We start from the raw sequence: 23,508 nt of genomic DNA on the forward strand, positions 1-23,508 counted from the left end.
AAGTATTTCATTTTGAATTTTTTTTAACTTTACCACGTAAGTTGGCAACCAGCATACCCGGGTATTCCATACATTTTGTATGGAGAATGACGTTTCTCTTCTTCCTCTTTTCGTATTGTGCTTATTTTCGAGTCAAAATCAAGCGATTCCAAATTTCAATTTGAACGTTATTTTTATCAAAAAATGAAAAAACTTAATGAATAAATGAAATAGAAGAGAATATATGGTCGGCATTACTTGCTTACAGCATTAAAATATAGAAAGCATTGTTTACCTATGAAAATCGTGAATTTTTTACATCAAAACGTGTGGAATACCCGGGTATGCCGGTTGCCAACTTACGTGTGTAAATCTGGTTGCCAACTCTACGGATATTGGGCCCTTTTCCCTTTTAAGATCCCGCCAAACATTGCAAGGGTTGCTAATAGTCCTGGCAAACATGGCGAGGGTTGGGAGCGGTATCATCTGCTCGAAATCAAAGTACCGTCTATCTCTTAATCAGCCACAAAGTACGACATCGGAACGATTTCTCGTTAAACTGCCCTAAATCAGCTATAAAGTACGAGCTGGCTATTTGGGGTACCAAAGCCTGCCCTGGCCAGCGCAGATTTTGCATGGTCTCCCGCGCGGGACTTCAGCGATTCCTGCGCAGGCCTGCGCAGGGTTAGCGCCATCTGTTGGCGAAATGGACGAACTATTTATGGCGGCGGAGCAAAAAAAAAAATACGGTAAAAAAATTTAAAATTATTGGCGCTCATTTTCTCGTCCGCTTCTTCTCCCCCTCCTCACCCTGCCTTGCCTTACTTGCGCTTCTGCCCGTGCCTTCCGCCGCCAGCTGATTGGGTGTTGTGGTGTATGCGTTGATTCATATATGTGCATTGCGGTTGTGTATTGTTATTGGTGGGTGTTAGCATTTATTCGGCCTCAGCACAATTTTCCGATCGAAAAAAATCGATAGGCGCTCACGTAAAACTGACAGTATAACTATTTCTTTCATAATCCTACATGAAGTCGATTCCCGTCGAGTTCAGTATTTAGTGTAGGCAAACCATTTTTTTGAATATTTAATAAATTATTTTTTATCACCCAAAATATTGAAAAAGAACCAAAACATTTAGCAACTTGCTTTTACATAAGGTTTTCAAAACCATCAACCTTGATTTATGGAATTATTCTGATATTCGAATATTTCCGCAGCTCAATGCGTCGCGGATTTTTCCCCATACAAAGCGGAACGATCGAATTTTTGTAGCATAGTTCATTTTGCTCGTGACCCAAGTGACATTTTCGAGTAGATTTTTTCGTTTTTCGAGCTGCTGGAAGCTTAAAGAGCAGGCTTAAAGTTAGCTTAAAGAGCTGGCGATATCAACGACTTTAAGCTTATTATAACAGTTGAAACGTCAGAGTGAAGCGTTTTTGCTGGTGCCATTTTGAGAATTGTCATCACGTTGTGCAAAAGCTACCGGCCCAAAAAAAACATGTGTACTTTTCAATCCGTATGAAACAAAAAGTATATTGTAAAACACTCTTTCACTTTTTTTGTTGGTCAATGCGCTTCCCTGCTATTCTGATACTCCTGGATCTCTTCTTTTGGCTCAACAACCGATGCCGGTCAAGGCCTGCCAACCCACTTGTGGGGTTGGCTTTCAGTGACTTATTGATTTCCCCCCATAGCAGGATAGTCAGTCCTACGTATGGCGGCACGGTCTATTTGGGGCTTGAACCCATGACGGGCATGTTGTTAAGTCGTACGAGTTGACGACTGTACCATGAGACCGGCTTCTCCTGGATAGATCGTTTATTTCTTCTTACTCAGTGTTTTGATTGTTGTACACCGAGGACGAAACTGCAAGCTTCCTGTTTGCCCGGCTTCTACCGAAGTTCTGACATAAACTTCGTGTGTTGTTCACTCACACACCCATGTTTTCAAACGTTTATATGAGGCAATGGGTTAAATCGAGCTGTTCACAAGTAGTTTAAGCTAAAAATGTAGAACAGTTGTCACCTGGGGAGTGTCATGGTATACCAGTTTTCAAAATGACCAGTAAAATGAACACCTTGGCGGCGAAATGAGTGTCAAATGACACCAAAATGACAGCCGGATCGATCGAATTTTTTCGATCGAAAAATTGTGCTGAGGCCGATTAATTTGTGTGTGACCTTGAGACGATGCGGGAGAAGCTGTTTTGGGATTTAAAGTGTTATCGGTGTATTGATGGTTTATTTTATTTCGTGCCGCTGCTGATGAGACCATTCGATGCCCGTACCAATTGAGGGTGAAGAAGCCTATTTAAAAAAAGCGTAGGAGAACGTCTAACACTAATCTATTTTTTTTAATTTGAACATGTTAGATGCTTCTAAGCATCATGTAGCACAATGTATAGTGACAATAATTATTTTTTTTTAATGTGCCGAAATCTTTGCCGTGCCGACCCACGAATTCGCGCTTTCGTGGGTTCGTGCTTGCGTTCGCGCTTTCGCGGGTGCGTGCACGCGTACATGCATGCGTGCATGTGTGTGGGCGTGTGTGCGTGCGTGCGTGCGTGCTCGCGTGCGTGTGTGTAGTAAGTTCGGAAGTTAGTTACGGTCGCCATGTAATGTGATGAGCGGTGATGAGTTTTTACTGACATGAGTCGAGGTGGAATAATACATCGATCCAACGGATTTTTCAGCACTTGATCGTCCAGGCGATCATAGAAACCTTTAGGAGGTTTCCCTTGCTGGAAACGTTGGAGTTTAGAAGCCTTACCTTGGGTAGGGGGACATAACTAAACTCTTGAAATAAGTTGGAAGGCGAAGTATTAGGAAGCGTCCTATCTTGGCAGTCCGAACGAATCTGACTTGCCACGGTCGGAATTGGTTTTATTTGTACTCAATAAGTTTCGTACATTTGGTTTTGGAATGTGTTTTTGACCTAATTAAAGGTTATTGATATGAGGTGCAATTTATACATTATATTGGAGTGAGGTGTCTATCATTATGTGCCTATGCTGCGTTTTTAGTGTTTTTACGAAGGTTCTGGAAAGTATAAACTGTTCTAGCTAAAGAACGGGTGCGTTCGTCGATCTTTGCCTACACTGCGCTTTTAGCAATAAGTTGCTATGCGTTCTCTGTTTGTCCACTTTGCTGCAGTAACGCTTGAATTGCTTATGTTGCCCGTTTCGGTTGTTTTCGATAAATGTGTCTCGATGGTTTGTTCTATGGACGGCATGGTCTGGGTATGTTGCTATGGTGTGTATTGATTTGCTGATGTAATATAATGAATGTGTTGCAATAGTGTGATTTGGCTTTCCGAAGTGTGTTACAATGAGTCTATAGTTGATAGTGTGGTTTACAATAAGTTTTGTTTAGCAGATATGCTACATCTCCACCCTTTTTGAATAATGTACGATTGAGTTTATACGAAAGAGTGAATAATGCATTCACTAAAAATGTTTTAATCTGTTTTTATGTACTGTTGTGGTTTTTTCTGTTTGATTGTGTTTTATAATGCAGTCCGTATTTGTAATTTCTACGACTGTAAATGGTCCTATATAAGCTGGATCTAATTTTCTTCTATTTTCGTTTGTTAAATAGACATAATCTCTTATTCGTATGTTTAATTTGTTTACATTTTCATTCAATTTTGCTTGACGTTGTAATTTTGCTTGAATAAGTTTTTGTTTTGCAATTTCATGTGATTTTTGTAATTTAAACTTCATTTCATTGTAGTATTGTTTTATATTGTATAATGGCTCTACTTTTGTTTTGTATAATTCTTGTGGTAAATTAGCTTTTCTTCCAAATATTAATTCAAAAGGTGTGAAATTAGTGGTGCTATGTACTGATGTGTTATAAACGAATTTGTAAAATTTAGTCCATTGATCGCAGTCATCATGATGCTCATTGGTGTAACTTCGTAAGTATTCATTTAAACTTCTATGGTTTCGCTCTAAAGATCCTATTGTTTGTGGATGATATGCTGCTGCAAATGTTTGTTTGATTTGTAATATTTTTGATATTTGTGCCAAAATTTCATTGTTATATTCAAGTCCTTGATCTGATCTCATTTCTAAAAAGTTTCCAAATGTAAGAATAAAATTTTCTGCTAATGCTTTTGCTATAGTATTTGCTTCTTTGTTTGGAATCGGGATGATTATGATATATTTCGATAATTCGCATTGGATCGTAACTGCGTATTGATTATTATTTGCTGTTTTTGGTAAAGGGCCTACGGTATCAATCGTTATGATGTTAAAGGGTTTAGAGGGTGTTGTCGTCACAAGAGTTTCCTCTTTAGTATGTTTTAAGATCTTATTAGTTGCGCATGCTTTACAACTTTTTACATACTTGATGATATCCGCTTTCATATTTTTCCATTTGAATTTATCCTTTATCTTACTATACAGCTTGAATTGTCCTATATGACCTCCTGATGGTGTTGTGTGGAAATTGGACATTATTTTGATCTGTTCTTCTGTATCTTCTACCAGTCTAGGTGGTGTAAATACGACGATGTGAACGTCTGTTATCATTTTGTTAATTATTTCTTTTATGGTCGACATTCAGTAAAATTCGAATAATCTGTCATTCGATGCAATTGCTAAATTTTTGTGATACTTTCTAGCGATTAGGCATGACTCATGCAGTACAAACTCTAGTGTTTGACTTTGCTTCGCAGAAGTTATGGGTATTTTAAATTTTCCCAGCGCTTTGTAATAATTGTGATTGTATATCACGAGCTCAATAAATTCATCTTTTTCATTAATATTTGATTTCATTTTCATAATTTTAGTTGTATCAGATGGCCTGTCTGTTTCATACATGTTTGTTGGATTATATTCTTCTATTATTTCTTCCTTTTTCTTTTTGTTTTCTTTGTTTTCTACAACGTTGTTTTTCTTTACCATAGCTCTAGTATTTACCATTAAGATAGGATTTGATATATCTGATTTATTTTTAGGAATTGATGCTTTAAGCTCATCAGAACTATTTATAAATCTGGATAAAGCATCTGCTACTACGTTGGTTTAACCTGCTAAAAATTCTATTTTAAAATCAAATTCTTCTAAATCTAGTCTCATTCTTGTTAGTTTAGATGTTGGGTTTTTCATACCAAACAGGTATACTAATGGCCTGTGATCTGTTTTTACGGTGAATTTTCTGCCGTATAGGTATGGTTTGAAATAATTGATTGCCCAGTGAATTGCTGAAAGTTCCTTTTCTATGATAGGCTTATTCTTTTCTCCTTGCGTGAAGCTTTTGCTTGCATACGCGATTGGGTGATCTTTTCCATCTGTGATTTGAGAAAGAACTGCTCCACATGCGACATCTGAAGCATCAGTTGTTAGTATGAATTCTTTAGTAAAATCCGGATACTTCAAGACTGCTGGAGACAAAAGGCTTTCTTTTAAACTATTAAATGCTTTTTGGCATTCATCTGTCCAAATAAACTTGACGTTTTTCTTAATTAGGTTATTTAAAGGTTTAGCAATTTTGGCAAAATTCTGTACAAATTTACGATAATAATTATAAAATGCAACGAATCTTCGTACTTCATCTGCATTTTTGGGTATGGGAAAGTTTCTAATTGTTTCAAACTTAGAATCGTCTGGGTATATACCTTTGTATGTTATCTTATGACCTAAATAAGTAACTTCTGTTTTGAAAAATGAACATTTTTCTGTATTTAATTTTTAATTGTAAGACCTTAACCTATCAAAAACCTTAACTGTGTTACTGATGTGCTGCCGTGCACTGCAGCCAGTAACGATTATATCGTCTATATATACAAATGCTAGCTCAGGAGTTAATCCTGCCATAGCGATAGCCATCATGCGTTGAAAGCTGTTGGGGCTAATGTTTAAACCGAACGGCATACTTTAAATTGGTAATGCCCTGATCCGGTTGAAAAAGCTGTAAATTTTCTTGAATCATTTTCTAAAGGTATTTGATGGAATCCTGACATGAGATCAAGGGTACTAAAATATTTGCTCTCCCTAACTGATCTAATATTGTATCAATTCTTGGCAATGGAAATTTATCTGGTATAACCTTTTTGTTCAGCTGCTTGAAATCTACTACAAGTCTTCATTTTTTGTTGTCATCCGTTGATTTATTTGGAACCAATAATATAGGTGAGTTATATGGGGAGACTGAGTGTTCAATTATGTCATTCTTAAGCATTTTGTCTACCTGACTTTGTATTTCATCAGCCTGTGAGTATATTTGTTTATAATTTGGTATATACGTAGGAATATTATCCTTTAATTCAATTTTCTGAGGGTAAAAGTTATTTGTAGTAATTGGATCATCCTCTACGCAAAATATATCGTTATATTCAGTTACAATTTTCTTCAAATTATAAATTTCCGTAGTGGGAATTTTATCTACTTTAATTTTTTGTAATAGATTTTGCAATCTATTATTATTAATTTCTCCTACTTTGTTATTCACTTGTTTCACTTCATAATTTGCTAATGGTTCTGTAATGGGTTTAAATTCTGCGTTTGTTATGTAAATATTTCTCTGCCTTGTATTGATGAATTTAATTAACTGATTATCCTTTGAAATAATAGTGCTACCACAAAATACTCCTGGTTGAATTTCTTGTGCGAAGACTATGGTATCCTCTGTAATGTTTGGAAGGTATACTTTACGTACCACTTCACTTCTGATTGGTAAAATAAATCCTTTTCCATCATCTTCTTCGATGTTGTGTTGAATTTCTACACCCTGACACGTGAATGTAAGCATTTCTAAATGATAATTAATTGAACATCTGTATAGTTTGTAAAAGTCTTTTCCTAATATGCCATCTGCTCCTATGTTGAATTCATCTGGAACTAATACAAAATCGTGTTCCAATTCTAGATTGTTGAAATATATAGTGCATGTTGTACTTCCTTTTGAACAAATTGGTGTGTTAGATATCCCTGTTAATGATATTGAATCTGAACGTATTGAGCCATGATTTTTCTTTAACTTGCTTGCTTTGAATAAAGAAATTGATGCTCCTGTATCAACTAGTAATATTGATGTTTCATTATTTGCAATGCTCAATCTAATCTTTATATAATCAACTCCATTTAGCTCTAATGAGTAAATTGATCTAGGGTTTGAGTTGACTCCTGTTGGTCTAAAAAATTATTTTCCTCCACTATTTCTCCATTATTTTCCTTCCTGTATCTGAGCTGTAGTATGGTATATGTTTCGTTGTTGTTGCCCTGTTTCTCCATTTGTTATTGCCCTTAGGTTTTTGTTTGGTCTGTTCTGATTACCATTGTAGTTGGAGTTGTATCTTTCATTATTGTATCCCTGAATAAATCTGTTGTTATAGCGAATATTATTTCGCTGATTGTTGTTGTAGTTGCTATTGTTATTATTTCGATTATTGAAGCTATTATTATTTCTATTATTATAGTAGTTTCTGTAGGGTTGGTTTGGATTTGGACCATAGTTGTTTTGATTATTCCTATTCTGATATGCTCGATTATTATTTCTATTGTTAATTGAACCTTGATAAGCCAATATGTGTGCTTTATCCTGCCTAGATTCACATTCGTTCACTATTTTAGTCGCTTCGTTTATTGTAGCGAATTTTCCTATAATAAGAGCTGTTTTTGCTTCTCTATTTGATACCTTTTCGATTAATGAGTCTATACCCTCTTTTACTGCCAATTCACTTGCCACATCTGTTGGTATTTTCTTTTGTAAATAAAGTACTTTCAATTTCTCTGTGAGCTCTTCTATTTCGTTACATAATGACTTGGTATCCTTTGTTTTTAATGCCTTCATGTTAGCAATGATCTTGCTTGGCTCTATTTTCTCCTCACATCGCGATTTGATATCTTCCGCCACTTCTTCTACCGTGGTTAAATTTGGTTTTATTCCTGTTTCGGCCTTTCCTGATAATCTTGTGTATATGAATTCAACTAATGTTTCCTCCTGATCTGCCGGGAACATTTTTTTTGCAAAATGTATTGCTCTAAGAAAGGATTTAACTTGATCCACTGAACCATTAAGTAATGGTACTATTGCCGAAGCATCCTTAAGATTGAACGGGGCCATTTTTTATTTTTTATGCAGCTTTAGTAAGATAAATATGATCTGAGCTAAGAGTTTAAATGATAATCTACTGGTTGTTAACAGTGTTAAATTGATATTTTTATCCTCTGAGCTATTTGTAGAAAAATCAGATGACTTGTTACGTGAATCGTCGTTGGTTTTTGATGTGCTCATAGCAATGATATTTTGTATTAATGCATTAGAAATTTTGCTAAATTCTAATAGTTTGTTAAAAGTATATTTGTATCTATTTTTTTCGATGTCATTTTGAATTTCTTTGAATGTTTCTTCAGCTTTAATTCGTAGTTGTGTTCTTGTACAAGTTCTTTGATTAGGATCTTGTATTTTTTTAAATATATATTTCTAAATTTCGATTTTATCGCTTATAGTAGTCATTCCTTTTTCATATTGGTTTTAATTACTTCCTATTTCCTATTTCCTATTCCTATTGGTTTTATTTGTACTCAATAAGTTTCGTACATTTGGTTTTGGAATGTGTTTTTGACCTAATTAAAGGTTATTGATATGAGGTGCAATTTATACATTATATTGGAGTGAGGTGTCTATCATTATGTGCCTATGCTGCGTTTTTAGTGTTTTTACGAAGGTTCTGGAAAGTATAAACTGTTCTAGCTAAAGAACGGGTGCGTTCGTCGATCTTTGCCTACACTGCGCTTTTAGCAATAAGTTGCTATGCGTTCTCTGTTTGTCCACTTTGCTGCAGTAACGCTTGAATTGCTTATGTTGCCCGTTTCGGTTGTTTTCGATAAATGTGTCTCGATGGTTTGTTCTATGGACGGCATGGTCTGGGTATGTTGCTATGGTGTGTATTGATTTGCTGATGTAATATAATGAATGTGTTGCAATAGTGTGATTTGGCTTTCCGAAGTGTGTTACAATGAGTCTATAGTTGATAGTGTGGTTTACAATAAGTTTTGTTTAGCAGATATGCTACATGTGTGCTCGCGCGCGCGCGCGTTTATGTGTGTGTATGTGTGTGTGTGTGTGTGTGTGTGTGTGTGTGTGTGTGTGTGTGTGTGTGTGTGTGTGTGGTGTGTGTGTGTGTGTGTGTGTGTGTGAGTTTGCGCGCGCGTGTTTGTGTGTTTGTGTGTGTGCGTGCGTTTGGAAACCCTAAAACTATTTGATTCTGATGCGTACATTTTCCGCTGCGGCTACAAAATCCATGCATTTTCGATTTCGCTACCTGAGAGACAACACAACTATCGAATTGGCACCATCGGATTGGTTAAAAAGAAACACGATCGAAGCAAACGTGGGTGTGATATGTAGCACTTTTCTTTTCAATTTAGCTAGCGGACGCAAGTGGAATCAAAACTTGAATTGAACTCATACAAAAGAGGATTCTGGCTTTGTTTTTTACGGTGCGCGTATAGTGCTGCACCTGTCCGTCTAGAATCTGGTGGCTTGTTGGTTTGTAGTCGTTATCATGACGCCGATTGCCGGCAATACCTTGGAATGAGTTCGGATCGGTAGGTTCATGTTTTGGTCGATTGCATTCCGTTGATTTGTCGCGCCACCGCGGCAGACCCGGCAGCAACAAAGTCAAGACAAACTCTTCCCCGGGAGTGGACTGTTATGCTAAATGCTTCTTCTTCTTCTTCGTCTTCTTCTTCTTCTTCTTCTTCTTCTTCTTCTTCTTCTTATTATTATTATTATTATATTATTATTATTATTATTATTATTATTATTATTATTATTATTATTATTATTATTATTATTATTATTATTATTATTATTATTATTATTATTATTTATTATTATTATTATTATTATTATTATTATTATTATTATTATTATTATTATTATATTATTATTATTATTATTATTATTATTATTATTATTATTATTATTATTATTATTATTATTATTATTTTTATTATTATTATTATTATTATTATTATTATTATTATATTATTATTATTATTATTATTATTATTATATTATTATTATTATTATTATTATTATTATTATTATTATTATTATTATTATTATTATTATTATTATTATTATTATTATTATTGTCATTATGGCCTACGCGATCATACCGGCCTTTTCAGGACTTGAGTACCACGTAGCCGGATAGTCAACTCTTGCTACGGCGGACGGTTCATACGCGGTTAGAACCCACGACGGGCATGCTGATGTGAGGAATGAGGTGCCGCGGGATCGCTCCTATCCACCGGGCAACTTGCATACTACCACACTGTCTCCTGCCCGAAGCATACGCTGCAGGCAGGGGGAAGGATGCGCCTCCTTGAAAAAAAAACACCTTCATGAACCAGCGGCGGACCTAACGGTAGGCGGACTAGGCGGTCGCCTGGGGCCCCGCCGATTTAGGGGCCCCGAAAATCTCTTGTTTGTAGTATGCCGTATGTCTAAAAATGGACAGAGTATTAGCGACAAGGGCCCCCGGAAAGATGGTCGTTGGGGCCCCGTGGCTGGAGAACCATTTGCCCCCCCCCCCCCCCCCTTAGCTCCCTCCCTCCCGTCGGCAATTTAAGTATACTGTTCAATCTCCCAACAGCTGTGTGCCAGTACCCTCTCCTCCCGGTCAGCAGCTTCCATTTACAGGGGCCTCAACTTGTGTAGTGAACTTGTCATCACTTAGTGCCGTTCCAAACTAAAGACGGATTGTATTTGCACTTTTATATAAACTCACTTTATTTTTGCCACTTTACTTAAACTTAATAGCGTGGTTGGCTTCTATTGATTTGCGGACTAAATTTTGCGCGGCGGACTGGACTGCGTGATTTTACTGATACAACAACTCTCTTCTAGCTACGCGCGAGCTTCCTTTTATACGAAACTAGCTTAAGACGGCCCGGTTACAGGATTTTGCAACAGAATCCCGAGTGCTTTTGTATCACTCGAGACTGTACTCAAACACCTTCACATGCAGTCCTGTTTCCCCTATCTTAATCGATATTTTCTTTTACGATCGAGCACATCGTCCTTACATGGCCTGAACAACAATTCTCCATGATGTTTGGTCCCTAGTTGCAGCATCTAAACCGTGTAGATACCCATTCTCCGACAAAACTTACTTTATCTGATCCAGATTACTAACCCCTTCTTGGCGAGACATGAGTTCGATATCCTCATAACATGCCCCAGCGATCATATCCTGTCAGCCTTCACCATCTTCAAGGTGCTCTATCCGCCGTACAGCACAGCAAACTCGTTGTTCATCCTTCTCCTCCAAACTTCATACTCGAACACACCACCAAAGGTGGTCGGAAAATGCGTCACTCAAACACGCTCAAAGCGTTTGCGTCTTCCGCTCGAATGATCCAGGACTCGTGTTCATAGAGGACCACCGGGCGAATCAATGTGCGTTATATTTCACATTTCATGCGGACAACAGAGTCTTCTGGATCTCAGCAGTCGATGAAGCCCATAGTATACACGATTCCCCTGAACGGAATTTGCTGCTGATGTTGTTGTCCGAAGTAGCGACCATACCAAGATAGAAGAACTCCTCTACGACCTCGAGACTGTCGCCGTCAACTAATAAACTGCTCCCCAGTTGGTCTGAGTCTGATCAATGATTGTTGATTTGCATTTGAGTCACCTGCGTTTATACGCCTCACACACCTTCGCTGTTTCTTAATAATGAAACATTAACCATTTGAAAGCCATGAAACAATTTCTTCGGCTGCATAAAAAATAACACCTTCCAGGGCGATGTTGAAGAGCAGACAGAACAGTCCGTCACCTTGTCTCAGAACCTGTGTTCGTCAACAGTACCCTGTGCGTTTCGAACGATTTCGACATCAAGCTTGATACTCTTTCCTTGCACTGCAGCTCGTTCATAGTGGCTTCTACCATCCGGATCGACTTCCCAAGAAAGTGGTACCGCTGCAAGATTTTCTATAGCTCATACCGAACTAATGTTTTGTAGGCTGCCTGACATCGATGAATAGGTCAGTGATGGATTTGCCTTTGTAGCTAGGGACGCATACGTGCAGAACAGGAGATCTGGGATCTGGGGCACGATCTTGTTGGTGGCATTAAAGACTGTGATGGCACGAAAACTCGAGCATTCCAGCTTGTCGTCTGTTTTTTAATTTAAATGTCATGGGTGAACGAAACCCAGCGTCCACTCGTTTCTAGCAGTTCTTTCTGTTCCCAGGTTCTTATAATCATGAATGCACCAACCATTTCGAGGGTAAGCCTCACCGGCTCTGTATTGAAGAGCTTGGCCTCTAGCTCATCACTGCCAGCAGACTTATTGCTCTTAAACTGCTTGATAGATGGCGAAATTACCTTGTCGTCTATACAGTTACTGTTGCTGGTGTTATTGATGTTTCCCATTCAAACAGGAATTTCGATTCGAGCCAAATTCGCAATTCGGTTTCATAAATGTGTTTCTATCATGTTCTATTTGGCGTACCGTCCTATGTGGACATGCCGGCCTATAAGACTTTCGAGACTGAATTCATTACTACGCAGCTGGATAGTCAAACCTTGCTACGGGGGAACGGTCCATTCTAAGCTTGAACTCATGACGGGCATGTTATTGAATCGTTCGAGTTGATGACTGTACCACGGGATCGCACCTTCGTGTTCTATCGTGTTACAGGTTCCTTTTCAAGACTGATACCATCCTAAACTTTTTTTTGATTTATCTGATTAACAATATTTAGAAATCAACTTATCTGGATATCTAAAGATGTTATCACATTTTAAATTTATTTTACATCACACAAATAAAAAATCATTGTAATGTTGCAGCAAATCCCATTGACAGAACTAATTGTCCTCCTTTGCACAAACTACCATCAATAGGTTCAACCCGGTATTGAATTTAACTAACTTTCCGTTCCATCTACATTAACTGAATTTAAGTTTAACTTAACCAAATATACACGAAGCAAATGGGATGGTCACGTGGTACATTCGTCAACTCGAACGACTCAATAATACGCCCGTAATGGGTTCAAGCCTGGAATGGATCGTCTCCCCCGTAGTAAGGACTGACTATGCGGCTATGTGGTATTGAATGAAGTCTTGAAAGCCTGTATAGGCCGGCATGTCCTCGTAGGATGTTTACACCAATCAGAAGAAGAAGAAGAACACGATGCAAAATTGATTTAATTTTTGCTAAGTTTTCAACTCAACTGTTCATCAATCATCATTGTGTGTCCGATAAGATTTTTATCAACCGCAATGTTTCTTAGAACACGAAATTCAATCTGTGCACTGCTTTCATTCATGAAGGCAGAGTACAGTTGATCGTAATGATTGTCCATCTTCCATCAAAAGACACAGGGACCGCCACTGGCGTACGGGAAAGTTCGCTGGTGGTTCCTGTAGACCGCTATAGGACTGAACGTGTTAATCTGTGCTCTACCTTCTGCAGGATTTTATTGTATAAAATGTAATTTGACTGAATCAAACACCGTAGCTCTATGATTAACAACTTGCATTCTGCTTAACATTCACGGTTTTGCTTTGAGTGTTTAAATGTAAATTGATAATCACTGGTTTTTGAGTTTCATAAATTATAGATGATGAGGCTTGCAGCACTTGGACGCTAATGTTTATATTCAGGAAACGGCACCACTGGCGCCTAGGTGGCAACAATTTGAAGCTATCGTTGATCTCATCAACGTAGGTGGATCGTAAAATTACAGGAATTATTTGTCTTGAATTGTGTGATAGGAGTACCATAATATCAAAATCTACTGTTGTTTGTTTAAGTGTGTGGATTTCTCTTCAACACATCAAAGAAATAAGTGTGTATGTGTTTGTCCCATAATGCATCCATCTCAGTTTGAAAGATTGAATTGGACAGGTGGGTTTATTTTGAATATTCCTCTTCCTGCATTACTTGATACCTGAAAACATAAACAATATGTAGTGAACATCAACCAAACTAAGAAGGACGCAGGTCTTTTTTGTAAAAGATTTAATGAGTGTGATATTGAATGAGTGTAATACCGTTTGTTACGCATAATCTTGGGGAAGCAGGTTGAAAATGTTTAACGGGAATTTGGAGAGTTTCTAGAATAGAGAATGAACTGTGGAGAGGTGAGCTTCGGCTGTGGAGAGAAGAACTTCGGCTGTGTAGAGACATTAAAGAGCAAAAATTGAAACCTATGAATTTTTAGTAGCAATAAAGAACTCATTGAAATAAGAGCTATCGAAACACCGTTTTTAAACGACAGCGTTGTAATTGTGTTTATGACATTGTTGCTAAATTTAACATCGTATAAAAGCCAATCGGAATTAATCTCCTTTTCTATGATATTTTCCATGAATTTTTCAAGGGCGATGTCGAACATGCATTTGTATAAATCATCATCGTCATCAATTATTTGCCATAATCAACTTCATTTCCAGTTATATGCCGATATATGATTACGCTAAAGCATCTGAATAAAGTCGTTAATCGAATTGCGATTTTGTTTCGCTTTGCTAAGGAATCACACACGTCCTTGGCTGATTTCGGAAAGTAAAGTAGAGAATTCGATGGTTGTTAAGATTTAATTTCTTGCCGGAGCACTTCCGTACGTTCTTTATTGAAACTCTCATTCACAGCTACGTTACTGCGATGTATGTTCTTCTTTTTTTCTTTGTACATTTTTTTTTGTAGTGCCTGTTGGGCCTGTCCATCCCACCAACCCTATTGCGTTCGGCTTCTACAACTGGACGTTTAGTTACCTGTACTTGCTTGGTCCATTCATAACGTACATCTCCTAACACTCCTTGAAACGGGATACTTCACATGCCCACCGTTTTGTTTTTAGGTGCGAGATGAGCGACCTTTTTCCTTATGTCTTCTTGAGTTGTTTCGTTGTTTTAAAAGCTATAGGTAAAATAAAAACGGTCGGTTAATTTATTTGCTAACAGCTGTGAAATATATCGATGTGCGATTAAATACTCACCAAAAAGAATGGATCTTCATCTGTATTCATCTTCATACTGTATGGATCTCCATCTGTGTTGCCGTTTGATGCTCTTGAAGTTATTAGATTGGATCACGCTGGTCAAGGATTCATACACACATGAAAAAGATACATTGTTTATGGTTAGTACAACACACATTTGTACAAAAAATGTCCTTCAACTTACCAAACTGTTCGCGTTTGGAATTGGTCAGACGAAAGCACCATTTTTGCAAATATCGACATGCCTTTTCTTTCCGCAAGCTCGATTCACCTCAACACACGTTTGTTCTACAGGCAAGCAATTCAATTGATACACAAAACTTGGCCCAGCACCAGTTAAAACAGTTTCAACGGCTTTAAAAATATATTCCACAAAAAAAAAAAACAAATACAATTCCATCAACCAGATCGAATCCGAACGGTTGAAAATAACTGCTAGATCAAAACAGCCGGTCAGCAAAAGTGTCCGAGTACGGTGCACGTGTACGAAGAAGAGCAACCAATGAGAAACACACCGTCTCCGTAACACCGTCACCATAACGGCGTCGCCGTAACAGCGTCACCGTAACGGCGTCACCCCGTTGCCATGGTAGCGTTACGCGCTAAGGAAAATTTATATATACTAGATAATTACATTGCGCTTATGGGCATATTTAGCTTATCCGCTCCGTTATGCATGATTACAATTTATTATCCTGCTCTATCTATCGCATTATGCGTACGTGACTTTTTGCGTACATTAGGTAACATCGTCCTTCCATGTGTATTATACTACTGCGCAATTGGATGAACTCTATTAAATTTTCCCTATTTATCTAGTTGGTTCGGATTAGAACATATTGCACTTTTATGTCTAATATTTGTGTGCATCTAATTACAGTAATTTATGTTCTGATAATGTTTAATCTAAAATTTTATACTTGTAAAAACTATTTCTTTTGAGTGTGTTGGTGAATACGATCACGCCACTTATCATGCTATTTCATTCTATCATTAGCTGTTTCATTCTAGCCTTAGTGCGGTTTGTGTCTAGGATGTAATGAATTTACTGCAGATTATTATAGCGGATGTTATACTAATAATTGTGTCTTTGCTATTCTAATCTAATTCTAATTTGCTAAGTCTAATAGTGTCGGGTGTCGAACCTATGCTACACCTCCCCCGTTTTTGTGAATAACGTAAGATTGAGTGAATGAGCGAAAGAATTGCGTTATTCATTTAGTTCTTGATTAATCTGTTCTTATGTACTGTTGTAGTCTTTTGCGTATGACTATTTTTCCATTATTTTCAACTTTTCTTTCTCACTTGTTATCCATTTAGGTGGATCAAACAAAATTATCTCGTAACCGAAAATTGCTGTGTCTACTATTTCCTTTATGGTTAATTGAGAGTAATATTCGAATAGTTTGTCCTCAACTGATATTGCTAACTTGTCTCGGTTAAATTTCTTAGCAATTTGGCATATATCTAGAAGAGCAAGTTCTATTTCTTGACTTCCATTTTGGCCTTTAGAATTGTTAAGAGGGATAACCCTTTTTCCAAGTTGCTTATTATAGTTGTGACTACATACTTTGATTTCTATTCCATTTCTTTTAACTTCTGACTTAATTTTCAAAATCTTATTAACCTCTGACGGTCTATCTGTCTTCCAAAATACTTGATTAGTTACTTCTTCTTTATTTCTTCCAGCTGTTGGTGTATCCTTTACTTTCTTTTGCGCCTTTACCATTGCTCTTGTGTTAACTACCATAATTGAATTGTTTTTAATGCTTTTAATATCCTCCTCTTTAGTTTTTTGGATCAATTCTTTCAACTCATCTGAATTGTACACGATTCGTGATAATGCGTCTGCTGCAACATTACTTTTTCCAGCTACGAATTGTATTGTGAAATCAAATTCTTCCAGATCTAGTCTAATTCTGGTTAATTTTGACGTTGGATTTTTCATACCAAAGAGATAAACCAGTGGTCTATGGTCTGTTCTGATTGTAAATTTCCGTCCATAAACATATGGTTTAAAATGATTTACTGCCCAGTGTATAGCTACTAATTCTTTTTCTATTATACTCTTATTCTTTTCGCCTTTAGTAAAAGTTTTACTTGCAAATGCAATAGGAAAATCTTGCCCATGTGTGATTTGGGAGAGAACTGCTCCGCACGCAAAGTTTGATGCGTCTGTAGTTATAATAAAATCTTTGCTAAAGTCTGGGTATTTAAGAATGGTTGGAGATAGCAGATGCTCCTTTAATGAATCAAATGCTGTTTGTTGTTCCTTTTTCCATTCAAAAAGTGTGCCTTTCTTTAATAAATCATTTAGTGGCTTTGCAATTTTTGCAAAGTTTTGTATAACTTTTCTGTAGTAATTACAGAAAGCTACGAATCTTCTAACTTCGTCTGCGTTAGTTGGTATAGGAAACTTTCTTATTGTTTCGAATTTGGTTTCATCAGGGTATATTCCCTGGTCCGTTATTTTGTGTCCAAGATATGTAACATCTGATTTAAAGAATTTGCACTTCTCTGGGTTCAATTTAAGATTGTAGTATCGTAATCTATTAAATACTTGTGTAAGATTTTCTATATGATTTTTCATTGAGCTTCCTATTACTATAATATCATCGATATAAATGAATGCTATTTCAGGTGTGAGGCCAGCCATTGCTATTGCCATCATACGCTGAAAACTGTTAGGACTTATGTTTAGTCCAAAAGGCAGTCTTGTGAATTGATAATGTCCTTTTGGTGTAGAAAATGCTGTATATTTTCGCGATTCTTTTTCCAAAGGGATCTGATGAAAACCTGACATCAGATCTAGAGTGCTGAAATATTTTGCATTTCCTAATTGGTCTAATATTGTGTCTATTCTCGGAAGTGGAAACTTATCTGGTAATATCTTTTTGTTCAATTGCCTAAAATCGACTACTAATCTCCATTTCTTATCGTTTCCTGTTTTCTTGGGGACAAGCAGAATTGGTGAATTGTAAGGGGAAACGGAGTTTTCTATTATATTATTTTCTAACATCTTATTTACTTGCTGATCTATTTCTTTGCTTTGCGAATGAATTTGTTTATAGTTGGGTATATATGTAGGAATATTGTCTTTAGGAGTAATTGTTTGCTTATAAAAATTATTAGTTGTAATTGGGTCTTCATTTAAACAAAATAAATCAGAAAATTTATTTACTAGTTTACTTATTTCTTGGCTAATAATATCTGGATAATTTTTTAAATTGATTTTGCTTAATATTTCTTTAACTCTATGCATATTTGTTTTAGTTTCTGCTACTTTATAAATTTCAAAGTTATTAATTGGCTCTATTGTAGGTTTGAAAAATTTCGTGTTAATAATAGTATCTTTTTCAGTAGTAATAATAAATTTTATACATGGATTATTCTTGGAAACTATTGTATTAGCGCAAAATATTCCTGTTGTTATTTCCTGTGCATGAACTACTGAATCTTTTTTAAATTCTTTAAATGTATTTTATGAATAATTTCACTTCTTGCTGGAATTAAGAGTGAATTGTCTTCTATAGGATGAGATATTGAGATTCCATTGATATCAAAATTTAACAAATAATATTCATAATCTATCTTACATTTATATTTTGTAAAGAAATCTCTTCCTAAAATTCCATCGGCTTCTATTTCTATAATATCTGGAATCAAGTGAAATTTATGACTAACTGTTGCGTTGTTAAATATTAAATTTGAACTACAATTAGTAGGTAATTAAAGAGTTATTAGTAATTCCTGTAAGTCTAACTTTGTTATTGCTATCTATCTCATGCTGAGATCTAATTTTTCCTATTTTAAATAATGAATCTGCTGCTCCTGTGTCTATAAATAATGAACTATACTTATTTGCAGCTTTTTCTACTTTAATTGTAGTTGAATTATTGGCAGATAAATTCAATGTCATTACCGGCAGCTGTTCTATTCCTGCCGGGCTTGGCCTAAAAAATTATTCTGTTCCTTTTCTTCTTCAGCTTCAGTAGTAAATATTCTACGAGCTTGTTGATTTGAGAAGTTATTGGGCTGTGTATTTTGTCTTCCAAATTGATTATATTGTCTAGGGTTCCTATAGAAATGTCTATCTCGGTTTCTATTTGGGGTATATGTATTTGGGTTCGTTCTATTTGAATTTGGACTTTCATAATACGTCCTGTTAGTTCTGTTTTGGAAGTTTGGGTTTCGAGTTATATCTATTATAATTTATTGTTTTGCTGTTAGGAAATCTTTTGAAATTATTTGTGGAAAAATTTTGGTTTCTATTAAAGGCTAAAACTTGATTTGAATTATTGTTTTCGATTTCATTTTCTAATACCTTTTGTGTAGCTGCTGTAATTGTTGGGTATTGTCCGACTTTAAGTAGAATTTTTGTTTCAGAGTTGGAAATTTTTTCTTTAAGTGTGTCAACTCCAACTTTAACAGCCATTTTGTTTGCTACTTCTTCGGGAATTTTATGTTCTAGATAAAGTCCTTTTAATTTGCTAGTTAAGATTTCGACCTCTTCACAAATTTTAGTGGTTTGTCTTGCTTGGATAGTTTTTAATTGGTTGATGACTTTTTCGGGATTTGTTTTTTCTTCACATCTTACTTTTATATTTTCTAGAATTTCATCGATGTTGTCCAGATCTCGTGGTAATCCTATTCTGGCTTTCCCTGTTATTCGTGTTTTGATAAATTTTACCAGCATTACCTTTTGATCATTTGGAGTAATCTCTTTAAGTAAGTTTACAGAATCTATGAAAAAGTCAAGATTCTCTTTTGATCCATCATATGTTTGAACAAGAGATGTTGCAATTTTAATATCGAAATGCGCCATTTTTTCTGTTTGGGAATTGTTTGTCATTTGGTAATTGTTTATGCGAAACTCAATCGCTGAAAATCATTCGTTGGTTTCACTGTTAATTTTGTTTAAATACTCTTCACTTATGGCTTCTCCGAGCTCTATCAAATCCGATTGTATGGATGTTAATAGTTCTCTAGCCAAAATTTTATATTTACTTACAGTACAAACTCTAAAATTCTTTGGTAAATACTCTAATTTATGTTGTATTAACCTTAACTGGAATAATTTATCCTTTAACTTACTCATTAAATTCGATCCATTAAATAATAACGACAATCATAATAAATAACATAATTAATTAACGTTTAAGTCCAATAAAATTATTTCGCAAAAACTATAATTGTTCCTATATTTTTTTTTATTATTATTTTTTTTATTTACTTATTTTTTTATAAATTTATATATATATATATATATATATATATATATATATATATATATATATATATATATATATATATATATATATATATATATATATATATATATATATATATATATATTTTTTTTTTTTTACTGAATATTCATATATATCCCATAGTGTTAATTTTACAATACCTGACTTAACGAAACTTATCGTTTGTGTGTCCTACGGCATGCACGATGTGTAGTTTAACAGCTGCTCGATGTGTATACTGCGATGGCGTCGTTGACTGCTTCCTCGCGTATTGTTGCTCGCGTTCTATCGTTCTTAACACTTTCCTCGTGTTGTTCGTTGTGGAAGTGCTGCTGCTGCTGCGATTATGGGATTGTTCAGTTCGGTTTCACTTAGCGCACTTAGTTTCACACTTTCTTGTGCACTATTCTGATTAGTATTCCGGTTCGGTATTTATGAGTCACTGCATGTGTAATGAGTCACTGCATGTGTAAGCCGGTCTCATGGTACAGTCGTCAACTCGTACGACTTAACAACATGCCCGTCATGGGTTCAAGCCCCAAATAGACCGTGCCGCCATACGTAGGACTGACTATCCTGCTATGGGGGGAAATCAATAAGTCACTAAAAGCCAACCCCACAAGTGGGTTGGCAGGCCTTGACCGGCATCGGTTGTTGAGCCAAAAGAAGAGAAGAAGAAGAAGCATGTGTAATTGTTGTTGCTTTTAATTCACATTTGATTTCATTTTTAGCACTGTATTGGTGATGTTTCGGGATATTCATGCAGTTTCGGGTGAGTTTTTTCACAGTTGTTGTATCACGGAACTAATTTGTATTGGTGTCACTGCACATTATTGCATCTCACTTTACGACGCGTATCGGCTTTTGTGTTTATAAGTGTAATGTGATCTAAACGTACATCTATGCCGAAAACTTTAGTGTTTGTGAGCTTAGTGTATATGTATTGTGCATAATAGTGTTTACGACGAATTTGCACTCGCGATTGTTGCGATACTTTTTACACATACCTTCGTCCGCTTTTCGCGCTATGGTATTTTTGTTTTCAAAATATAAATTTTACCATAGTGTTTACATACCGTGTCCAACGGGATTTTTATAACCTGCAGCCTTTCGTTATGCTTACTTCAGTGTTTTGTTCGTATTCCTTTGCTTTGGCTCTGTGTCACGGTCGCCATGTAGTGAACTTGTCATCACTTAGTGCCGTTCCAAACTAAAGACGGATTGAATTTGCACTTTTATATAAACTCACTTTATTTTTGCCACTTTACTTAAACTTAATAGCGTGGTTGGTTTCTATTGATTTGCGGACTAAATTTTGCGCGGCGGACTGGACTGCGTGATTTTACTGATACAACAACTCTCTTCTAGCTACGCGCGAGCTTCCTTTTATACGAAATAATTACATTGCGCTTATGGGCATATTTAGCTTATCCGCTCCGTTATGCATGATTACAATTTATTATCCTGCTCTATCTATCGCATTATGCGTACGTGACTTTTTGCGTACATTAGGTAACATCGTCCTTCCATGTGTATTATACTACTGCGCAATTGGATGAACTCTATTAAATTTTCCCTATTTATCTAGTTGGTTCGGATTAGAACATATTGCACTTTTATGTCTAATATTTGTGTGCATTTAATTACAGTAATTTATGTTCTGATAATGTTTAATCTAAAATTTTATACTTGTAAAAACTATTTCTTTTGAGTGTGTTGGTGAATACGATCACGCCACTTATCATGCTATTTCATTCTATCATTAGCTGTTTCATTCTAGCCTTAGTGCGGTTTGTGTCTAGGATGTAATGAATTTACTGCAGATTATTATAGCGGATGTTATACTAATAATTGTGTCTTTGCTATTCTAATCTAATTCTAATTTGCTAAGTCTAATAGTGTCGGGTGTCGAACCTATGCTACACTTGTCTTTCTACCAAGGACCCCCGATTACCCCAACCCGCCACTGTCATCAACACCTTCCTTTCTTTGACCAAAACATGGATCAAAACATTCCGGAAGAAAACACATTTGGCGAAAGTGTTGCTCACACTCGCACATTCCCACCCAAGCGCATATGGCTCAACATATCTATGTAATCTACACCATACGAAAGCAAAAGCTTAAGGTAACAAAGTTATGCTTAGTGCTTAACATGTTCAATTCGATGGCAGGCCCCAGGGACTGCCAGTGATCTTTCCAGTATACCGGTTTCACAATCAGCTTGCGTTCTAGATGCCGGCGGTACGGAAAGCTGATGAAAATCAGCGCCAGACCGAACGTGTTAATGCGAATTAGGGTTCTGCGCGTTGCACAGCAAACCCTCCAGCGTAAGCTAGTGATGCCTTAGGGCGGTGGCAACGCTTTTTCGCATGCGATTTTATCGGACGGCCTGTCAAATTTTATATGGGATTTGACAGATAACGTCGGACGACGAAATCGCACGTCCGACGTTATCTGTCAAATCCCATATAAATCTTGTCCGATAAAATCGCATCCGATCAGCGTTGCCACCGCCCTTAGTCATTTTTACGTGGCAGCGTTTGAACTCATTGCGCTTTTTAGGTTTGATTAGTGAAAATGCAACTTCATCGCCGCAATGTTTGTTAACGGCTTTTTTAAGCGCCACAGCAACTCATGAGCATTGTCGACACGCGAGAAAGAGATAGCACTATGGAGGGAAAAAGCACGAGCGACGGCTGAAAGCGATTGGCCGGCTGACGCACTAACACAACTAAACCTTCGACAGCGCGTTCAGGCGAGGGGTATGAGGCGGAGCCAGGGACTACCCGCTCGACGAGCTGCTTGACAAATTTTCCGTTGGAGAGAAAAGGAAGGCATGATGAAATTCTCCGAACGCCATGATTTCGCCTGTCGCTTTGCGCAGCGGGATAGAGCCGTCTCGCAAGACAATAAGTAGCTATATTTTGCAAACAGTGCTACTTGTCTCACGCGACATTTTTGTCCCAACCGAAACAAATGAATTATCCAGTTTGTTTACGAGCCAGACTAATTCGGAACTCAAAAAAGTAAATTTAAGCATATTTCAATATTTTTTTTTAAGTTTTTCATACAAAAAATATGTACGTTGAATAGGTCAAATTTTGAGCTAATTTTTGTCGTGTGAGACGTTGCCGCTCTTTGCCTATTTGAACGGTTAGGTTGAAGTTTCACCGTCGAAATAGACATAGAGCGACAACGTCGCGCGCGACAAATTTAGCTCAAAATTTCACTCTGCCTAGATCCAAGTAGCTCATTTGACTCAGTCAACCAACTTGTTTTATGTTTGAAAACACAAA

At 36.5% G+C, this 23,508-nt stretch overlaps 1 long non-coding RNA gene across 3 annotated transcripts; it reads right to left on the reverse strand.

Annotated features, from left to right (window-relative positions):
* Positions 1-14,328: 14,328 nt before the first annotated feature.
* Positions 14,329-20,446, reverse strand: LOC121601094. 3 transcript variants are annotated; one of them, XR_006005993.1, is made up of 4 exons: positions 20,371-20,446; positions 15,145-15,562; positions 14,958-15,055; positions 14,329-14,878 (listed from the first exon to the last, which is right to left on the reverse strand). It is a non-coding gene; the product is annotated as an uncharacterized LOC121601094 (long non-coding RNA). The 3 variants fall into 3 exon arrangements; XR_006005992.1 differs by having other exon boundaries at positions 15,145-15,314; positions 20,371-20,445; XR_006005991.1 differs by lacking the exon at positions 20,371-20,446 and having other exon boundaries at positions 15,145-15,710.
* Between the last annotated feature and the right edge of the window lie 3,062 nt (positions 20,447-23,508).

This window comes from Anopheles merus, unplaced genomic scaffold (genome assembly GCF_017562075.2).
Source record: "Anopheles merus strain MAF unplaced genomic scaffold, AmerM5.1 LNR4000026, whole genome shotgun sequence".
In the NCBI taxonomy this organism is placed as follows: domain Eukaryota; kingdom Metazoa; phylum Arthropoda; class Insecta; order Diptera; family Culicidae; genus Anopheles; species Anopheles merus.